Source organism: Oncorhynchus gorbuscha, linkage group LG26 (assembly GCF_021184085.1).
Source record: "Oncorhynchus gorbuscha isolate QuinsamMale2020 ecotype Even-year linkage group LG26, OgorEven_v1.0, whole genome shotgun sequence".
NCBI lineage: Eukaryota > Metazoa > Chordata > Actinopteri > Salmoniformes > Salmonidae > Oncorhynchus > Oncorhynchus gorbuscha.
In genome coordinates this window covers 615,073-636,336 of record NC_060198.1, presented here as the reverse complement: position 1 = coordinate 636,336, position 21,264 = coordinate 615,073, and the positions used below count along the sequence as shown (strand labels likewise).

Below are 21,264 nucleotides of genomic sequence, written 5' to 3'. Positions count from 1 at the left end.
TGTGTGTGTCTGTGTGTGTCTGTGTGTGTCTCTGTGTGTGTGTGTCTGTGTGTGTGTGTGTGTCTGTGTGTGTGTCTGTGTGTCTGTGTGTGTGTCTGTGTGTGTCTGTGTGTGTCTGTGTGTGTCTGTGTGTGTCTCTGTGTGTGTGTGTCTGTGTGTCTGTGTGTGTCTGTGTGTGTGTGTCTGTGTGTGTCTGTGTGTGTCTCTGTGTGTGTGTGTCTGTGTGTCTGTGTTTCTCTGTGTGTGTGTGTCTGTGTGTCTGTGTGTGTCTGTGTGTGTCTCTGTGTGTGTGTGTCTGTGTGTGTGTGTGTGTGTCTGTGTGTGTGTGTGTCTGTGTCTGTGTGTGTGTGTGTGTGTGTGTGTGTGTGTCTGTGTGTCTGTGTGTCTCTGTGTGTGTCTGTGTGTGTGTGTGTCTGTGTGTCTGTGTGTGTGTGTGTCTGTGTGTGTCTGTGTGTGTGTTTGAGTGTGTGTGTGTGTGTGTGTGTGTGTGTGTGTGTGTGTGTGTGTGTGTGTGTGTGTGTGTGTGTGTGTGTGTGTGTGTGTGTGTGTGTGTGTGTGTGTGTGTGTGTGTGTGTGTGTGTGTGTGTGTGTGTGTGTGTGTGTGTGTGTGTGTCTGTGTGTGTCTGTGTGTGTGTTTGAGTGTGTGTGTGTGTGTGTGTGTGTGTGTGTGTGTGTGTGTGTGTGTGTGTGTGTGTGTGTGTGTGTGTGTGTGTGTGTGTGTGTGTGTGTGTGTGTGTGTGTGTGTGTGTGTGTGTGTGTGTGTGTGTGTGTGTGTTTCCTCTGTTCTATATTTAGCCGCCCAACATCTTTGGCCTTTGAAGTGGTGCAGGCCTCCAGTGAATGTTAACTAGATGGATGCAAATCTCTCAGCTAAATCTATCAAATTGAACACACACACAAAGGCTCTAAGAAATGAATACCAATTAGTTTGGAGGGAGCTACTAGACTGTATATAAAATGTCTTAGTTTTCTACTGTCTGACTGATAGCTGTTCGCACTGAGAGTCGGAGAGGAATCTCGGAAAACTAAAATCTTGGTGGGAGATCGATGAGAAAAGATCCTAATGAGACTAGTGTAGTTCCCATCCCCAAGCCAAAAACTCTCAGCCAGTTTTGGAAAAGTCTCTGGTCGTACAGGAGAAACAGGTGTCTGCGATCACCTGCGAAATCAAACGATCAGTGACGACTAATCAGGGCACCGAAAACAAAGTCCCTTGTTATTGGTGGCATCCAGTCTGTTGTCAGACGCTACGATACAATTTGTTTTTACGTGTGTGTCTGTCCACGAGAGAAGATCACTGACAGCCTGAGGCAAAAGAATGATGATACGTTCTCATCAGGCTCCTCCCCTCGGACTCTGAAGTCAAACAAAGCTGGTGGCAATCAGAGCTAATTTGACCTCCACATCAAAATGATTCTCCTTTCCAGATCTCCCTCTGTCTCTTTCATTCTTACCTTCTTTGTCTCTTGCTCACGTACTTCCTCTACCCAACGAACCCCTCCTTACCCTACACAAGGTGCTATCTAGAACCTAAAAGGGTTCTTTGGCTGTCCCCATAGGAGAACTCTTTGAAGAACTGTTTTTGGTTTAAAAAAATGGTTCTACCTTGAACCATCCAATAGGGACAGCTTAAGAACCATTTTGGAATCATTTTTTCTAAGAGTGTATTCCTCTTTCAGGTTTCTCCTTTTCAACTATCTTGTTTTTGTCTTCCCCTTCCTCGTACTCCTCCTTTCCCCGTTCCGCCTCTTTTCTTGCTCTCTCATCTTGCTCTCATCTTTCTCTCTCCTCTCATCGTACCCCTCCTCTCACCCCATGCCTCTTTCTCTCATCCCCCTTTATTAGGTCTTTTGTTTTCCCCCGTTCCTTCACACCCCTCCTCTCCTCTCACTGTTGACCTAATTCGAAGCGCTTGATCCAGAAAAACAACGAGAGGAGAGCAGAACAGGGGAATTTGCCAGATATTACAGTTTGTTTCTCTCTCTCCTCTGTCCTCTTCTTCCTCTTCTCCGTTCTCTCTCCTCTGTCCTCTTGCTCTTCTCCATTATCTCTCTCCTCTGTCCTCTTCTTCCTCTTCTCCGTTCTCTCTCCTCCATCCTCTTCCTCTTGCTCTTCTCCATTCTCTCTCTCCTCTGTCCTCTTCTTCCTCTTCTCCGTTCTCTCTCCCCAGTCCTCTTCCTCTTGCTCTTCTCCATTCTCTCTCTGCTCCGTCCTCTTCTTCCTCTTCTCCATTCTCTCTCTCCTCTGTCCTCTTCTTCCTCTTCTCCATTCTCTCTCTCCTCTGTCCTCTTCTTCCTCTTCTCCGTTCTCTCTCCTCTGTCCTCTTCTTCCTCTTCTCCATTCTCTCTCTCCTCCGTCCTCTTCTTCCTCTTCTCCATTCTCTCTCTCCTCTGTCCTCTTCTTCCTCTTCTCCATTCTCTCTCTCATCCATCCTCTTCTTCCTCTTCTCCATTCTCTCTCTCCTCTGTCCTCTTCTTCCTCTTCTTCATTCTCTCTCTCCTCTGTCCTCTTCTTCCTCTTCTCCGTTCTCTCTCCTCTGTCCTCTTCTTCCTCTTCTCCATTCTCTCTCCTCTGTCCTCTTCTTCCTCTTCTCCATTCTCTCTCCTCCGTCCTCTTCTTCCTCTTCTCCATTCTCTCTCTCCTCTGTCCTCTTCTTCCTCTTCTCCATTCTCTCTCTCCTCTGTCCTCTTCTTCATCTTCTTCATTCTCTCTCTCCTCTGTCCTCTTCTTCCTCTTCCCGTTCTCTCTCCTCTCTCCTCTTCTTCCTCTTCTCCATTCTCTCTCTCCTCCGTCCTCTTCTTCCTCTTCTCCATTCCCTCCCTTTCCTCCCCCGCTTCCTCTCAAAGTGGAGACATGCTTCTTGATCTCTCTGGGGAGAGATGGAGGGAGGTGGCGGAATAGATGGTGGGATTAATAGAGAAGCTGATTTATTGGGGTTAGTGTAGGAGAGGAGAAGAAGGGAAGGAAATCAAAATGAGATTTGTCACGTGCTTCATAATCAACAGGTGTAGACTAACAGTGAAATGCTTACTTACGGTCCCTTACCAACAATGCAGAGAGAAGAATAGAACAATTATAGAAATAAATTACAATAATACGAGGCTTCACCCATCCCTCCTCTCCTCCCTCTCCCCGCCCTCTCTTCCCCTCTCTGCTCTGACCCCCTGGCATTTGCTTGATGAGGTGTTTTTCTTTCAGTATTCGCTGTTCATTTGCTTTCTTTCTCTCCTCCGTTCTGTCTGTTTGTTGTCTCTCTCCTAATGCTCTCTTTAGAGCCTGCAGACAGCCTGTGCCCTAGATTGCCACTCCGTGTCTGTGTGTGTGTGTGTGTGTGTGTGTGTGTGTGTGTGTGTGTGTGTGTGTGTGTGTGTGTGTGTGTGTGTGTGTGTGTGTGTGTGTGTGTGTGTGTGTGTGTGTGTGTGTGTGTGTGTGTGTGTGTGTGTGTGTGTGTGTGTGTGTGTGTGTGTGTGTGTGTCTGTATGTGCGTGTGTCTCTGTATGTGTGTGTTTGCCCTCCTCTGTCAGTATACAGATTCAACTAGCCCCTGTTAAAAACAGAGAGAGACTTGTGCATGGTGATGATAGTCTTGTCAAGATCCAAAGGCTCCTTCCACGATTAAAGGTTGACAAATAGAATCACTGAGTCCTGGGTTGGGGGGTGGAACAGGACCTCTTTGGGCTGAGAGTTGGACTGTGAAATAGGTCTCAGTGGGGAAGCAAGACTGAAACACACCTGTTCCTCCTGTACGACTGTACTAGAAACACACCTGTTTCTCCTGTACGACTGTACTAGAAACACACCTGTTCCTCCTGTACGACTGTACTAGAAACACACCTGTTTCTCCTGTACGACTGTACTAGAAACACACCTGTTCCTCCTGTACGACTGTACTAGAAACACACCTGCTCCTCCTGTACAATTGTACAAGAAACACACCTGTTCCTCCTGTACGACTGTACTAGAAACACACCTGCTCCTCCTGTACGATTGTACTAGAAACACACCCGTTCCTCCTGTACAACTGTACTAGAAACACACCTGTTTCTCCTGTACAACTGTACTAGAAACACACCTGTTCCTCCTGTACGACTGTACTAGAAACACACCTGTTCCTCCTGTACGACTGTACTAGAAACACACCTGTTCCTCCTGTACGACTGTACTAGAAACACACCTGTTACGACTGTACGACTGTACTAGAAACACACCTGTTACGACTGTACGACTGTACTAGAAACACACCTGTTCCTCCTGTACGACTGTACTAGAAACACACCTGTTCCTCCTGTACGACTGTACTAGAAACACACCTGTTCTGACTGTACGACTGTACTAGAAACACACCTGTTACGACTGTACGACTGTACTAGAAACACACCTGTTACGACTGTACGACTGTACTAGAAACACACCTGTTCCTCCTGTACGACTGTACGAGAAACACACCTGTTACGACTGTACGACTGTACTAGTTCAGTCACTATAGAGTTATAATAGTCTTTATATGGCTCTATGTAGAACATCACTATAGAGGTATAATAGTCTTTATATGGCTCTATGTAGAACATCACTATAGAGGTATAATAGTCTTTATATGGCTCTATGTAGAACAGTCACTATAGAGGTATAATAGTCTTTATATGGCTCTATGTAGAACATCACTATAGAGGTATAATAGTCTTTATATGGCTCTATGTAGAACATCACTATAGAGCTATAATAGTCTTTATATGGCTCTATGTAGAACATCACTATAGAGCTATAATAGTCTTTATATGGCTCTATGTAGAACATCACTATAGAGGTATAATAGTCTTTATATGGCTCTATGTAGAACATCACTATAGAGGTATAATAGTCTTTATATGGCTCTATGTAGAACAGTCACTATAGAGGTATAATAGTCTTTATATGGCTCTATGTAGAACATCACTATAGAGGTATAATAGTCTATATATGGCTCTATGTAGAACATCACTATAGAGGTATAATAGTCTTTATATGGCTCTATGTAGAACATCACTATAGAGGTATAATAGTCTTTATATGGCTCTATGTAGAACAGTCACTATAGAGGTATAATAGTCTTTATATGGCTCTATGTAGAACAGTCACTACAGAGGTATAATGGTCTTTCATTGCATTACCCTGACCTTTGACCTTGTATCTCCCTCCACAGTGAGAGTCCGCACAGGCAGCACAGGGCCATAGAGGAAGTGGACAACGAGCAAAAAAGACCAGCAAAGATTGTGAGTACCAGACTACACTTTTGAAGTAATTACCATTTGTGGATATAACGTCTCTTTACAGCTCCGGGCAGAAAACATTTAGGTTCCAGATTATATCTATTACAGGTGTGATGTTGATATATCATGATAGTTAGGTGGTAAGTAGCCTAGAGGTTATTACAGGTGTGATGTTGATATATCATGATAGTTAGGTGGTAAGTAGCCTAGAGGTTATTACAGGTGTGATGTTGATATATCATGATAGTTAGGTGGTAAGTAGCCTAGAGGTTATTACAGGTGTGATGTTGATATATCATGTTAGTTAGGTGGTAAGTAGCCTAGAGGTTATTACAGGTGTGATGTTGATATATCATGATAGTTAGGTGGTAAGTAGCCTAGAGGTTATTACAGGTGTGATGTTGATATATCATGTTAGTTAGGTGGTAAGTAGCCTAGAGGTTATTACAGGTGTGATGTTGATATATCATGTTAGTTAGGTGGTAAGTAGCCTAGAGGTTATTACAGGTGTGATGTTGATATATCATGTTAGTTAGGTGGTAAGTAGCCTAGAGGTTAGAGCAGGTGTGATGTTGATATATTATGTTAGTTAGGTGGTAAGTAGCCTAGAGGTTATTACAGGTGTGATGTTGATATATCATGTTAGTTAGGTGGTAAGTAGCCTAGAGGTTATTACAGGTGTGATGTTGATACGTCATGATAGTTAGTTGGTAAGTAGCCTAGAGATAATTACAACTGTGATGTTGATATATCATGATAGTTAGGTGGTAAGTAGCCTAGAGGTTATTACAGCTGTGATGTTGATATATCATGATAGTTAGTTGGTAAGTAGCCTAGAGGTTATTACAGCTGTGATGTTGATATATCATGATAGTTAGGTGGTAAGTAGCCTAGAGGTTATTACAGCTGTGATGTTGATATATCATGATAGTTAGTTGGTAAGTAGCCTAGAGGTTATTACAGCTGTGATGTTGATATATCATGATAGTTAGTTGGTAAGTAGCCTAGAGGTTATTACAGCTGTGATGTTGATATATCATGATAGTTAGGTGGTAAGTAGCCTAGAGGTTAGAGCAGGTGTGATGTTGATATATCATGTTAGTTAGGTGGTAAGTAGCCTAGAGGTTATTACAGGTGTGATGTTGATATATCATGATAGTTAGTTGGTAAGTAGCCTAGAGGTTAGAGCAGGTGTGATGTTGATATATCATGATAGTTAGTTGGTAAGTAGCCTAGAGGTTATTACAGCTGTGATGTTGATATATCATGATAGTTAGTTGGTAAGTAGCCTAGAGGTTAATACAGCTGTGATGTTGATATATCATGATAGTTAGTTGGTAAGTAGCCTAGAGGTTATTACAGCTGTGATGTTGATATATCATGATAGTTAGGTGGTAAGTAGCCTAGAGGTTATTACAGCTGTGATGTTGATATATCATGATAGTTAGTTGGTAAGTAGCCTAGAGGTTATTACAGCTGTGATGTTGATATATCATGATAGTTAGTTGGTAAGTAGCCTAGAGGTTATTACAGCTGTGATGTTGATATATCATGATAGTTAGGTGGTAAGTAGCCTAGAGGTTAGAGCAGGTGTGATGTTGATATATCATGTTAGTTAGGTGGTAAGTAGCCTAGAGGTTAGAGCAGGTGTGATGTTGATATATCATGATAGTTAGTTGGTAAGTAGCCTAGAGGTTATTACAGCTGTGATGTTGATATATCATGATAGTTAGGTGGTAAGTAGCCTAGAGGTTAGAGCAGGTGTGATGTTGATATATCATGTTAGTTAGGTGGTAAGTAGCCTAGAGGTTATTACAGGTGTGATGTTGATATATCATGATAGTTAGTTGGTAAGTAGCCTAGAGGTTAGAGCAGGTGTGATGTTGATATATCATGATAGTTAGTTGGTAAGTAGCCTAGAGGTTATTACAGCTGTGATGTTGATATATCATGATAGTTAGTTGGTAAGTAGCCTAGAGGTTATTACAGCTGTGATGTTGATATATCATGATAGTTAGTTGGTAAGTAGCCTAGAGGTTATTACAGCTGTGATGTTGATATATCATGATAGTTAGGTGGTAAGTAGCCTAGAGGTTAGAGCAGGTGTGATGTTGATACGTCATGATAGTTAGGTGGTAAGTAGCCTAGAGGTTAGAGCAGGTGTGATGTTGATATATCATGATAGTTAGTTGGTAAGTAGCCTAGAGGTTATTACAGCTGTGATGTTGATATATCATGATAGTTAGTTGGTAAGTAGCCTAGAGGTTATTACAGCTGTGATGTTGATATATCATGATAGTTAGGTGATAAGTAGCCTAGCGGTTAGAGCAGGTGTGATGTTGATATATCATGATAGTTAGGTGGTAAGTAGCCTAGAGGTTATTATAGCTGTGATGTTGATATATCATGTTAGTTAGGTGGTAAGTAGCCTAGAGGTTATTACAGGTGTGATGTTGATATGTCATGATAGTTAGTTGGTAAGTAGCCTAGAGGTTATTACAGCTGTGATGTTGATATATCATGATAGTTAGGTGGTAAGTAGCCTAGCGGTTATAGCAGGTGTGATGTTGATATATCATGATAGTTAGGTGGTAAGTAGCCTAGAGGTTAGAGCAGGTGTGATGTTGATATATCATGTTAGTTAGGTGTTAAGTAGCCTAGAGGTTAGAGCAGGTGTGATGTTGATATATCATGATAGTTAGGTGGTAAGTAGCCTAGCGGTTATAGCAGGTGTGATGTTGATATATCATGATAGTTAGGTGGTAAGTAGCCTAGAGGTTATAGCAGGTGTGATGTTGATATATCATGATAGTTAGGTGGTAAGTAGCCTAGAGGTTAGAGCAGGTGTGATGTTGATATATCATGTTAGTTAGGTGGTAAGTAGCCTAGAGGTTATAGCAGGTGTGATGTTGATATATCATGATAGTTAGGTGGTAAGTAGCCTAGCGGTTAGAGCAGGTGTGATGTTGATATATCATGTTAGTTAGGTGGTAAGTAGCCTAGAGGTTAGAGCAGGTGTGATGTTGATATATCATGTTAGTTAGGTGGTAAGTAGCCTAGCGGTTATAGCAGGTGTGATGTTGATATATCATGTTAGTTAGTATTTTTATTTGTTCTGAATATGGTTCCTGAGACATTGTGACATGTGATGCTTTTTATTTTTCTCTTTATAGTGCTCTCTATAGTGCTCTTTATAGTGCTCTCTATAGTGCTCTCTATAGTGCTCTCTATAGTGCTCTTTATAGTGCTCTTTATAGTGCTCTCTATAGTGCTCTTTATAGTGCTCTTTATAGTGCTCTTTATAGTGCTCTCTATAGTGCTCTCTATAGTGCTCTCTATAGTGCTCTCTATAGTGCTCTTTATAGTGCTCTCTATAGTGCTCTCTATAGTGCTCTCTATAGTGCTCTTTATAGTGCTCTCTATAGTGCTCTCTATAGTGCTCTCTATAGTGCTCTTTATAGTGCTCTTTATGGTGCTCTTTACGGTGCTCTTCATAGTGCCCTTTATGGTGCTCTTTACGGTGCTCTTTATGGTGCTCTTTATATAGTGCTCTTTATAGTGCTCTTATAGTGCTCTATAGTGCTCTATAGTGTCTTCATAGTGCTCTCTATAGTGCTCTCTATAGTGCTCTTTATAGTGCTCTCTATAGTGCTCTCTATAGTGCTCTCTATAGTGCTCTTTATAGTGCTCTTTATGGTGCTCTTTACGGTGCTCTTTATAGTGCCCTTTATGGTGCTCTTTACGGTGCTCTTTATGGTACTCTTTATAGTGCTCTTTATAGTGCTCTCTATAGTGCTCTCTATAGTGCTCTTCATAGTGCTCTCCATAGTTCTCTCTATAGTGCTCTTTATAGTGCTCTCTATAGTGCTATCTATAGTGCTCTTTGTAGTGCTCTTTATGGTGCTCTCTATAGTGCTCTTTATAGTGCTCTCTATAGTGGTCTTTATAGTGCTATCTATAGTGCTCTTTATAGTGCTCTTTATAGTGCTCTTTATGGTGCTCTTTACGATGCTCTTTATGGTGCTCTTTATATTGCTCTTTATAGTGCTCTTTATGGCGCTCTTTACGGTGCTCTTTATAGTGCTCTTCGTAGTGCTCTTTATAGTGCTCTTTACGGTGCTCTTTATAGTGCTCTTTATAGTGCTCTTTACCGTGCTCTTTATAGTGCTCTTTATGGTGCTCTTTACTGTGCTCTTTACGGTGCTCTTTATAGTGCTCTTTATAGTGCTCTTTATAGTGCTCTTTACGGTGCTCTTTATGGTGCTCTTTATGATGCGAATGCAATAAATACTTCCTGGAACATGTCTCTTACTAAGAGACTGCCAGAGAGTATTCAGGATACTAGGGATGAAGATCAGAAAGACCCCAATAGAGACTGAAGGGGATAGCAAGGCCAAGGGCACAGACAGACCTGTGGTACAATTCATTACCATCCAATGAGTACAGGCAGTGTAAAGGAGAGAGAAAGATGAGTCTCCAGGCAGAGGAAAATAAGTAACAAGGTCTAGTATTCACAAAGCGTCTCAGACTAGGAGTGCCGAGGTATGATCTACTGTGAGTCGCTTTATGATAACAGGCCCTGATTACTAAGAGAAAACAGAGTGAACGAGAGACGATAGTAGAATGAAAAGGACTGAAGAAGAGAGATGGAAATATGAACAGAACGTTGCAAGGTAGAAAAAGAAGGTGAAGATAGAAAATGAGTGACATTATAAAATGTCAACACCTGCTTTATGAAAGAGAGAGAGAGAGAGGAGGGAGTCTGTCAAAGAGAGAGAGGGAGTGGTAGATAGGAGGGAGACTGTGACAGAGAGAAACATGGAGAGAGAGATATATAGAGACGGAGAGAGGCTGTGAAAGTGAGAGAAAAATAGAGAGAGGGAGAGAGGTAGAGGGAAAGAGAGAGAAAGAGAGGGAGGGAGAAATAGATGATAGATAGATAGATAGATAGATAGATAGATAGATAGATAGATAGATAGATAGATAGATAGATAGATAGATAGATAGATAGATAGATAGATAGATAGATAGATAGATAGATATATAGATATATAGAAGATAGATAGATAGAGAGACTGAAGAGAGAGATAGGGAGATAGAGATTGTGAAAGAGAGAGAGGGAGAGAGACTGAAAGAGAGAGGTGAGGAAGATGTGAAAGAGACAAGAGAGACTGAAAGAGAGTGTGTGAAGAAAGAGACAAGAGTGTGGTGTGTGTGTGTGTGTGTGTGTGTGTGTGTGTGTGTGTGTGTGTGTGTGTGTGTGTGTGTGTGTGTGTGTGTGTGTGTGTGTGTGTGTGTGTGTGTGTGTGTGTGTGTGTGTGTGTGTGTGTGTGTGTGTGTGTGTGTCTTTGTGAGTGACTGACTGACTGACTGAGAGGGGAGATTAAAATGTCAAGAACCCCAAAGTAAGGAGAAAGGGTTTATCAAAAGCTCCAACATCTCTGTCCACTGACCGCCTGCACTTCTCTGCTGGAGCGACAGGAGTGGGGACTAGAAATCCTCCGTCCAAATGTGCAGAGGGGGAGGAGGTGGTGGGAGAAATGGGTAGGAGGTGAAGAGTGGAAGAGAGGGAGAGAAGCCAGTGTATGTGTGGATGTTTTAATCCAGTTTTAATCCAGAGGAATGTCAAGCCACACACACACACACACACACACACACACACACACACACACACACACACACACACACACACACACACACACACACTATGGTTACACACACACACACACACACACACACACACCAGGTTGTACACACACACACACACACACACACACACACACACACACACACACACACACATTTCTTAAAGTGTGAAAGAGTGTCCCAATATTTTTGAAATGTGCAGCTATGGTTACTCATGGCTCTAAACAATATACCATCATTCATGATTTACTTCAGATATTGGTATGAACAAGGTAGAACATTGTATAGTATACCAGGTTGTACTATAAACACACTACACTGTCCTAACCTGTTAATTGATTAGTAGATTATCGCTATGGAGCAAATATAGGGCTCTGGTCAAAACTAGTGGCTTATATTGGGCTCTGGTCAAAACTAATGGCTTATATAGGGGGCCATTTGGGACGTGTCACATGTCTTGTCTGTGAGTTTATTAGAGCATTCTGAGGTATACTGTGGATGTAGGTGGATGTACAGTTCTGTGGATGTAGGTGGAGGTACAGCACTGTGGATGTAGATGGATGTACAGCACTGTGGATGTAGGTGGAGGTACAGCTCTCTGGATGTAGGTGGAGGTACAGCACTGTTTATGTAGGTGGAGGTACAGCACTGTGGATGTAGGTGGAGGTACAGCACTGTGGTTGTAGGTGGAGGTACAGCACTGTGGATGTAGGTGGAGCTACAGCAGTGTGGATGTAGGTGGATGTTCAGCACTGTGGATGTAGGTGGAGGTACAGCACTGTGGATGTAGGTGGAGGTACAGCACTGTGGATGTAGGTGGAGGTATAGCACTGTGGATGTAGGTGGAGGTACAGCACTGTGGATGTAGGTGGAGGTACAGCACTGTGGATGTAGGTGGAGGTACAGAACTGTGGATGTAGGTGGAGGTAGAGCACTGTGGATGTAGGTGGAGGTACAGCACTGTGGAAGTAGGGGGAGGTACTGCACCGTGGATGTTGATGGAGGTACAGCACTGTGGATGTAGGTGGAGGGACAGCACTGTGGATGTAGGTAGAGGTACAGCACTGTGGATGTAGGTGGATGTTCAGCACTGTGGATGTAGGTGGATGTTCAGCACTGTGGATGTAGGTGGAGGTACAGCACTGTGGATGTAGGTGGAGGTACAGCACTATGTATGTAGGTGGAGGTACAGCACTGTGGATGTAGGTGGATGTACAGCACTGTGGATGTAGGTGGAGGTACAGCACTGTGGATGTAGGTGGAGGTACAGCACTGTGGTTGTAGGTGGAGGTACAGCACTGTGGATGTAGGTGGAGCTACAGCAGTGTGGATGTAGGTGGATGTTCAGCACTGTGGATGTAGGTGGAGGTACAGCACTGTGGATGTAGGTGGAGGTACAGCACTGTGGATGTAGGTGGAGGTATAGCACTGTGGATGTAGGTGGAGGTACAGCACTGTGGATGTAGGTGGAGGTACAGCACTGTGGATGTAGGTGGAGGTACAGAACTGTGGATGTAGGTGGAGGTAGAGCACTGTGGATGTAGGTGGAGGTACAGCACTGTGGAAGTAGGGGGAGGTACTGCACCGTGGATGTAGGTGGAGGTACAGCACTGTGGATGTAGGGGGAGGTACAGCACTGTGGATGTAGGTGGAGGTACAGCACTGTGGATGTAGGTGGAGGTACAGCACTGTGGATGTAGGTGGATGTACAGCACTGTGGATGTAGGGGGAGGTACAGCACTGTGGATGTAGGAGGAGGTACAGCACTGTGGATGTAGGGGAGGTACAGCACTATGGATGTAGGTGGATGTACAGCACTGTGGATGTAGGGGAGGTACAGCACCGTGGATGTTGGTGGAGATGCAGCACTGTGGATTTAGGTGGAGGTACAGCACTGTGGATGTAGGTGGATGTACAGCACTGTGGATGTAGGGGAGGTACAGCACTGTGGATGTAGGTGGAGGTACAGCACTGTGGATGTAGGTGGAGGTACAGCACTGTGGATGTAGGTGGAGGTACAGCACTGTGGATGTAGGTGGAGGTGTGGACAGCACTGTGGATGTAGGTGGATGTACAGCACTGTGGATGTAGGGGGAGGTACAGCACTGTGGATGTAGGAGGAGGTACAGCACTGTGGATGTAGGGGAGGTACAGCACTATGGATGTAGGTGGATGTACAGCACTGTGGATGTAGGGGAGGTACAGCACCGTGGATGTTGGTGGAGATGCAGCACTGTGGATTTAGGTGGAGGTACAGCACTGTGGATGTAGGTGGATGTACAGCACTGTGGATGTAGGGGGAGGTACAGCACTGTGGATGTAGGTGGAGGTACAGCACTGTGGATGTAGGTGGAGGTACTCTTGTTCCTTTTTTTCATCTTCTCCTTCTCTCTGTTGAATGGATTGGTACACAGGGGCCTGAAAGCTTGTTGCCCCAGAGCACTTAAAAACATTGGGATATAGAGAGAGAGAGAAGGAGAGAGAAAGAGGTGGAGATGACGAGAGAGGAATATGGAGGGAGGGAGAGAAACACATGTACCGTTTCCCGGTGCAGCAGAACTCTATAGAGATCCAATGCACCTTGAGACAGACAGGACGAGGCTATTAAACACAGGGCTGTAACCGAATGAGGGGGGAGAGAGAGAGTTGGTGAAATATAGAGAAGGTGAGAGAGAGGTAAAGAGAGGGAGAGGGAAAGAGAGGGGGCAAGAAACACAGGTCAACAGTGTCGAGGGATAGAAAGATGGAAAGGTAGTTGAGAGAGAAAAGAAGTGAGAGGGAGAAAAAAAGAGTTGAGGGAACAACAAAGTCTTGGACTAATGGGCTGCAGATGTACTTCTCACGAGGTACCCAGACACCACAACATGCATTAGCATCAATTATAACCGGGAAAGAGACTTTGAATCAAAAGCTAGCCATACCCCATGAACTGCAGTTACACAATAACACATTCCTGAGAAACAGCCTTTTCCTCTCTCTCAGGTGGAAAGCTTGGCCTCCCAGAGACACCCCAGGTGTATAGAGACTTATAGGATTCATCCCAAATGGCTCCCTCTTCCCTATATTAGTGCACTACGTTTGAGCAGGGCCCGTATGGCACTATGTAAGGGAATGGTGTGCCATTTGAGGTGTAGCTGTAGTCATTGGAATAGGCTGATAGCACGCTCTTGTCTTGATAAGGTTTTAATGCAGTTTGGATGCAGTAGGGTTTGAGACTGGCTGGAGGTACATTCGTAGAGTAAAGAGAGGAACTGTTGTGGGCTGTGTTTTCCTCAATGGAGTGTTTGGGCCTCTGGGCCTCTGCCTATGTGTACCAAACACGGTGAGGGTCAATTATAATTGAAGTTAGTCATTTCAGGAAGTCATTTATATTTCACATGAATACCTTGAAAACGTTTTTCAATAAATAGTTTCTTCTTTTCAGTTTTTTTTTTTTTTACAATTATTAACTTAGAATTTCAGTTTCCTTTTTGAATTGACCCCAACCGTTGTACCAAGTACAAATATGACAAACAACGTCTTAGATGCTGATTGGCACACAGGGCATATATGACCCAATAAGACTTGACTTACAGTGACATAATCGGCTTATAGAGGCCAATCAATCTTGGCTCATCCGGCTCTTGATAAGCTCATTACTGTTTTCTAGTCAACTTCTGATGATAAAATATTGATTTTTAATTCAACCTTTGACATGTTGATTGACTGGCCGATCATCTTATATCTGTCTATAAGATTGGTCTGCAACTAGTGGTCTGCTGGCCAGTTCTGGCCCCAAGGAACACATTCCTGGGCCTCTAATAGCCACCCATTTTTTTAAAATGAATTATTTGAAGGGATTCACTGTGTTTTCCTGTGAATGTTCAGCTCTGCATGCGGACAGTGGGAAACAAACAAACAGTAGTGTACTGCTGTGGCTCTTACCACAGGCCATACCCAGAATCCCTCACACCAGGAAGACAGCGATGACCTCGTTAATTGGGTCACGTATTGTTTTAGTGTCTGAGTTGACACAGGCAACGATGACCCCTTTCACTTCAGGATGCGCTGTGTTAAAAAGCAGTGCGGCTTGGTTGGGTTGTGTATCGGAGGACGCATGACTTTCAACCTTCGTCTGTTAATTATGGTTGTTGTCACTGCTGAGCTAGGGCCAAGTGTGTGTGTGTGTGTGTGATGATAATTGTCATTGGTCTTTCAAAATATCTAATTTTTACTATGGGTCGATAGTGATGCTGTGAAACCTATTGTTATTCTTTAAAAAAAAATCCTTGACATAGTCAAATAACTCAAACATACAGTGCATTTGGAAAGTTTTCAGACCCTTGACATTTCCCACATTTTGTTACGTTACAGCCTTATTCTAAAATGGATTTAATATCTTTTAAAATCATCAATCTACATTCAATACCCTTTAATGAAAAAGTGAAAACAGGTTTTTAGACATTTTTATAAATTAAAACTGAAGTACCTTATTTACATAAGTATTCAGACCCTTTGCTATGAGACTTGAAATTGAGCTCAGGTGTATCCTGTTTCCATTGAACATCCTTGAGATGTTTCTACAACTTGATTGGAGTCAACCTGTGGGAAATTCTATTGATTGGACATGATTTGTAACGGCACACACACCGTTGACAGTGCATGTCAGAGCAAAAACCAAGCCATGAGGTCAAAGGAATTGTCTGTAGAGCTCAGAGACAGGATTGTGTCAAGGCATATATCTGGGGAAGCAGCATTGAAAATCTGCAGCATTGAAAATCCCCAAGAACACAGTGGCCGCCATCATTCTTAAATGTAAGAAGTTTGGAACCACCAAGACTCTTCTGATTGAGCAATCATGGGAGAAGGGCAGTGACAGATCTCGTTTGTATGGCTCCTGGGTGAACCTCCTCTCAACCTCTCTACCGGGGACCTCTCTGAGATCAACCTCTCTACCGGGGACCTCTCTGAGATCAACCTCTCCACCGGGGACCTCTCTGAGATCAACCTCAACCTCTCTCCCGGGGACCTCTCTGAGATCAACCTCAACCTCTCTCCCCGGGACCTCTCTGAGATCACCTCCCCTCTCAACCTCTCTACCGGGGACCTCTCTGAGATCAACCTCCCTCTCAAGCTCTCTACCAGGGACCTCTCTGAGATCAACCTCTCTACCAGGGACCTCTCTGAAATCAACCTCTCTACCGGGACCTCTCTGAGATCAATCTCTCTACAGGGACCTCTCTGAGATCAACCTCTCTACCAGGGACCTCTCTGAGATCAACCTCTCTACCGGGGACCTCTCTGAGATCAACCTCAACCTCTCAAACTCTCTACCGGGACCTCTCTGAGATCAACCTCTACCAGGGACCTCTGAGATCAACCTCAACCTCTCAACCTCTCTACCAGGGACCTCTCTGAGATCAATCTCTACCAGGGACCTCTCTGAGATCAACCTCTCTACCGGGGACCTCTCTGAGATCAACCTCTCTACCGGGGACCTCTCTGAGATCAACCTCAACCTCTCAACCACTCTACCGGGGACCTCTCTGAGATCAACCTCTCTACCGGGGACCTTTCTGAGATCAACCTCAACCTCTCTCCCGGGGACCTCTCTGAGATCAACCTCACCTAGTTGGGTATTTCACCAAACAAGGACACTATTAACAACCCAATCTTTGAATATGTAGGAGTAATGCTCAAACCATCTCCTCGGGAACCTTACATCAGATGTTTATTTAGACTCATGATTAAAGTCAGATCCTAGTTCCTATAGGATAAAGTGTTGCTTTGTTCTGCTCTGTGTCCTTTCTGTCATCCTGGGAATCCAGTACATTGCTGCTCACTGCTATATTTTACTGTAGTTAATTGCAGTAGGTGATTTTATCCAATCGTTTGCTAAACCATCTCCTCGCAGATGACTAGTGAGATACACCTACTGCAGATGGAGGGGTGTCAACCATGAGGGGTGGAGGAGAGGAAGAGTGTATTTGTGACACTGTGTGTATATGTATGTGCACACTGATTGATGGAATAAAGAGTTAGCATGTGTGTGTGTGAGATTCTGTGATAGTCTTTATATATTTTACTGGGGGAGGAGATGATGGGACAGAGATGGGGAGAGAGGGAGAGATGGGACGGAGGGGGAGAGAGAGGGAGATATGGGACAGAGGGGAGAGAGAGAGATGGGACGGAGGGAGAGATGGGACAGAGGAGAGAAAGAGAGAGAGAGAGAGAGAGAGAGAGAGAGAGAGAGAGAGGGGAGGTGGGACAGAGGGAGAGAGAGAGACAGAGAGCGAGAGCGAGAGAGAGAGAGAGAGAGAGAGAGAGAGAGGAGGAGAGGAGAGGGAGAAGAGATGGGACAGAGGAGAGAGAGAGAGAGAGAGAGGGAGAGGTGGGACAGAGGGAGAGAGAGAGAGACAGAGAGACAGAGAGAGAGAGAGAGAGAGAGAGAGAGAGAGAGAGAGAGAGAGAGAGAGAGAGGAGAGAGAGAGAGAGAGAGAGAGAGAGAGAGAGAGAGAGAGAGAGAGAGAGAGGGAGAGGGAGGGAGAGATGAGAGAGAGAGAGAGAGAGAGAGAGAGAGAGAGAGAGAGAGAGAGAGAGAGAGAGAGAGAGAGAGAGAGAAGAGAGAGAGAGAGAGGGAGAGATGGGACAAGTAATGGTAGGTGGAGGAGCGATATTAGATAGAGAGTTTGTAGAAGATATGATGGTGAATATTTTGGGGAGGAGGGGAGATGGAGAGATGCACATGGAAAAGCAATAGGAAGAGTGATGGTATTGAAAGGATGGAAGAGAGAGAAATGAGGGATGGAAGTAGGGAGTTGGCGGAGATGAAGGAGAGGAGAGGTGCAGAGGAGGCTGCTGAAGAGATAGGGGAGATGGAGGGAAGGAGAGAAGAGAGGGGGATGGATAAAAGAGGGAGCAAACAGGAGGGGGAGAAAGAAATGGAGGGATGGAGGGAGGAGAGGATGGATGATGAAAGAGGAGGAGGGGGAAAGGGGGTAAGAAGAAGAGGGATGGAAAAAGGAGGGAGGAGAGGGGAGGGATGGATGAAAGAGGAGGAGGGGGAAAGGGGGGTAAGAAGAAGAGGGATGGAAAGAGGAGGGAGGAGAGGGGAGAGGATGGATGAAAGAGGAGGGAGGGGGGAAAGGGGGTAAGAAGAAGAGGGATGGAAGAGGAGGGAGGAGAGGGGAGGGGAGGGGATGGATGAAAGAGGAGGGAGGAAAGGGGGGTAAGAAGAAGGGGATGGAGAGGAGGGAGGAGAGGGAGGGAGGGGATGGATGAAAGAGGAGGGAGGGGGAAAGGGGGTAAGAAGAAGAGGGATGGAAAGAGGAGGAGGAGAGGGGAGGGGATGGATGAAAGAGGAGGAGGGGAAAGGGGGTAAGAAGAAGAGGGATGGAAGGAGGAGGAGAGGAGGGGATGGATGAAAGAGGAGGGGGGGAAAGGGGTAAGAAGAAGAGGGATGGAAAGAGGAGGGAGGAGAGGGAGGATGGATGAAAGGAGGGGGAAAGGGGGTAAGAAGAAGAGAGCGATGGAAAGAGGAGGGAGGAGAGGGAGGGGATGGATGAAAGAGGAGGGAGGGGCCTTGAAAGGGGGGTAAGAAGAAGAGGGATGGAAAGAGGATGGAGAGGAGAAGGGGAGTGGGGTATTGCAGCAGGCAGTTATAGACACTGGCCTTGACAGGTTTAATGAGGAATAAACCACTAGACCAACCCTATCTCTCCTTTCTGTCTCTGTCTCTGTCTCTCTCCATTTCTCCTCTGTCTCTCCTCCTCTCTCTCCTCCTCTCTGTCTCTCTCATTTTCCTCTCTGTCTCTCTCTCTCTCCTTTTCTCCTCTCTTGTCTCTATCTCTCTCCTCCTCTCTCTCTGTCTCTCTCCTTTCTCCTCTCTGCTTTGTATCTATCTCTCTCCTCCTCTCTCTCTATCTCTCTCCTCCTCTCTCTCTGTCTCTCTCCTTTTCTCATCTCTCTCTTTCTGTCTATGTCTCTATCTCTCCCCTCCTCTCTCTCTCTGTCTCTATCTCTCTCCTCTCTCTCTGTCTCTATCTCTCTCCTCCTCTCTCTCTTTCTGTCTGTCTATCCTTTTCTCCTCTCTCTGTCTCTATCTCTCTCCTCCTCTCTCTCTCTGTCTCTATCTCTCTCCTCATCTCTCTCTTTCTGTCTCTGTCTATCCTTTTCTCCTCTCCTCATCTCTCTCCTCCTCTCTCTCTTTCTGTCTCTGTCTATCCTTTTCTCCTCTCTCTGTCTCTCTCTCTCCTCCTCTGTCTCTATCTCTCTCTGTCTCTATCTCTCTCCTCCCTCTCTTTCTGTCTCTGTCTCTATCTCTCTCCTGTCTCTCTCTCTCCTCCTCTGTCTCTGTCTCTATCTCTCTTTCTCCTCTCTCTGTCTCTATCTCTCTCCTCCTCTCTCTCTGTCTCTGTCTCTATCTCTCTCCTCCTCTCTCTCTTTCTGTCTCTGTCTATCCTTTTCTCTCTCTCTGTCTCTATCTCTCTCCTCCTCTCTCTCTCTGTCTCTATCTCTCTCCTCCTCTCTCTCTTTCTGTCTCTGTCTATCCTTTTCTCCTCTCTCTGTGTCTATCTCTCTCCTCTCTCTCTCTGTCTCTATCTCTCTCCCTCCTCTCTCTCTTTCTGTCTCTGTCTATCCTTTTCTCCTCTCTCTGTCTCTATCTCTCTCCTCCTCTCTCTCTCTGTCTCTATCTCTCTCTTCTCTCTCTCTGTCTCTATCTCTCTCCTCCTCTCTCTCTTTCTGTCTGTCTATCCTTTCTCCTCTCTCTGTCTCTATCTCTCCTCCTCTCTCTCTCTGTCTCTATCTCTCCCTCATCTCTCTCTTTCTGTCTCTGTCTCTATCCTTTCTCTCTCTCTCTCTGTCTCTATCTCTTTCCTCCTCTCTCTGTCTGTCTCTCTCTCTCTCTGTCTCTATCTCTCTCCTCCTCTCTCTCTTTCTGTCTGTCTATCCTTTTCTCCTCTCTCTGTCTCTATCTCTCTCCTCCTCTCTCTCTCTGTCTCTATCTCTCTCCTCCTATCTCTCTCTGTCTCTATCTCTCTCCTCCTCTCTCTCTTTTCTGTCTCTGTCTATCCTTTTCTCCTCTCTCTGTCTCTATCTCTCTCCTCCTCTCTCTGTCTCTATCCTTTTCTCCTCTCCCTGTCTCTATCTCTCTCCTCCTCTCTCTCTGCCTCTCCTTTTCTCCTCTCTCTCTCTATCTATTTCTACTCTCTCTCTGTCTCTGTCTCTCTCCTTTTTCTCCTCTCCTGTCTCTATCTCTCTCCTCCTCTCTCTCTGCCTCTCTCCTTTCTCCTATCTCTGTCACTGTTTCTCTCTCTTCTTTCTCCTCTCTCTGTCTCTCTCATCTTCTCCTCTCGCTCTTCCACTCTCTCTCTCTCTGTCTCTCTCTCTTCATTTCTCAATCTCTCTGGCTTTGCTCTGTCTGACAAACTAATAGACTGGTTGACATTTAGATAGCAATTGTATGTGTGTGTATGTTTGTGCTTCCGTGTGTGTGTCTGTGTGTCGTGCGTGCGTGCGTGCGTGTGTGTGTTTGTATGTGTCTGTCTTTTGAAATCAAAGATATTAAACCAATAGAGAAGGGCACTTAAGGACTAGAGGAGAAAATACAGCTATGGATATATCCATGTGCTTTCTCAGTGGTGAGACTATTTCTAGAAAGACTCTCTCACTGTGGAGACTACTGTCACTTCACAGTACAGTAGAGCCTCTGTCACTGTGGAGACTACTGTCACTTCACAGTACAGTAGAGCCTCTGTCACTGTGGAGACTACTGTCACTTCACGGTACAGTAGAACCTATGTCACTGTGGAGACTACTGTCACTTCACAGTACAGTAGAACCTCTGTCACTGTGGAGACTACTGTCACTTCACAGTACACTGTGGAGACTACTGTCACTGTAGAGACTACTGTCACTTCACAGTACAGTAGAACCTCTGTCACTGTGGAGACTACTGTCACTTCACAGTACAGTAGAACCTCTCTCACTGTGGAGACTACTGTCACTTCACAGTACAGTAGAACCTCTGTCACTGTGGAGACTACTGTCACTTCACAGTACAGTAGAGCCTCTGTCACTGTGGAGACTACTGTCACTTCACAGTACACTGTGGAGACTACTGTCACTTCACGGTACAGTAGAACCTCTGTCACTGTGGAGACTACTGTCACTTCACAGTACAGTAGAGCCTCTCTCACTGTGGAGACTACTGTCACTTCACAGTACAGTAGAGCCTCTGTCACTGTGGAGACTACTGTCACTTCACAGTACAGTAGAACCTCTGTCACTGTGGAGACTACTGTCACTTCACGGTACAGTAGACCTCTGTCACTGTGAGACTACTGTCACTTCACAGTACAGTAGAACCTCTGTCACTGTGGAGACTACTGTC

At 44.9% G+C, this 21,264-nt stretch overlaps 1 long non-coding RNA gene across 1 annotated transcript in view; it reads left to right on the top strand.

Annotated features, from left to right (window-relative positions):
- Positions 1-21,264, top strand: part of LOC124015190 — a 281,103-nt gene that overhangs the window by 219,636 nt on the left and 40,203 nt on the right. The window contains exon 3 of the long non-coding RNA XR_006835107.1: positions 5,180-5,249. This is a non-coding gene — a long non-coding RNA (uncharacterized LOC124015190). The remainder of the gene's footprint in view (positions 1-5,179; positions 5,250-21,264) is intronic.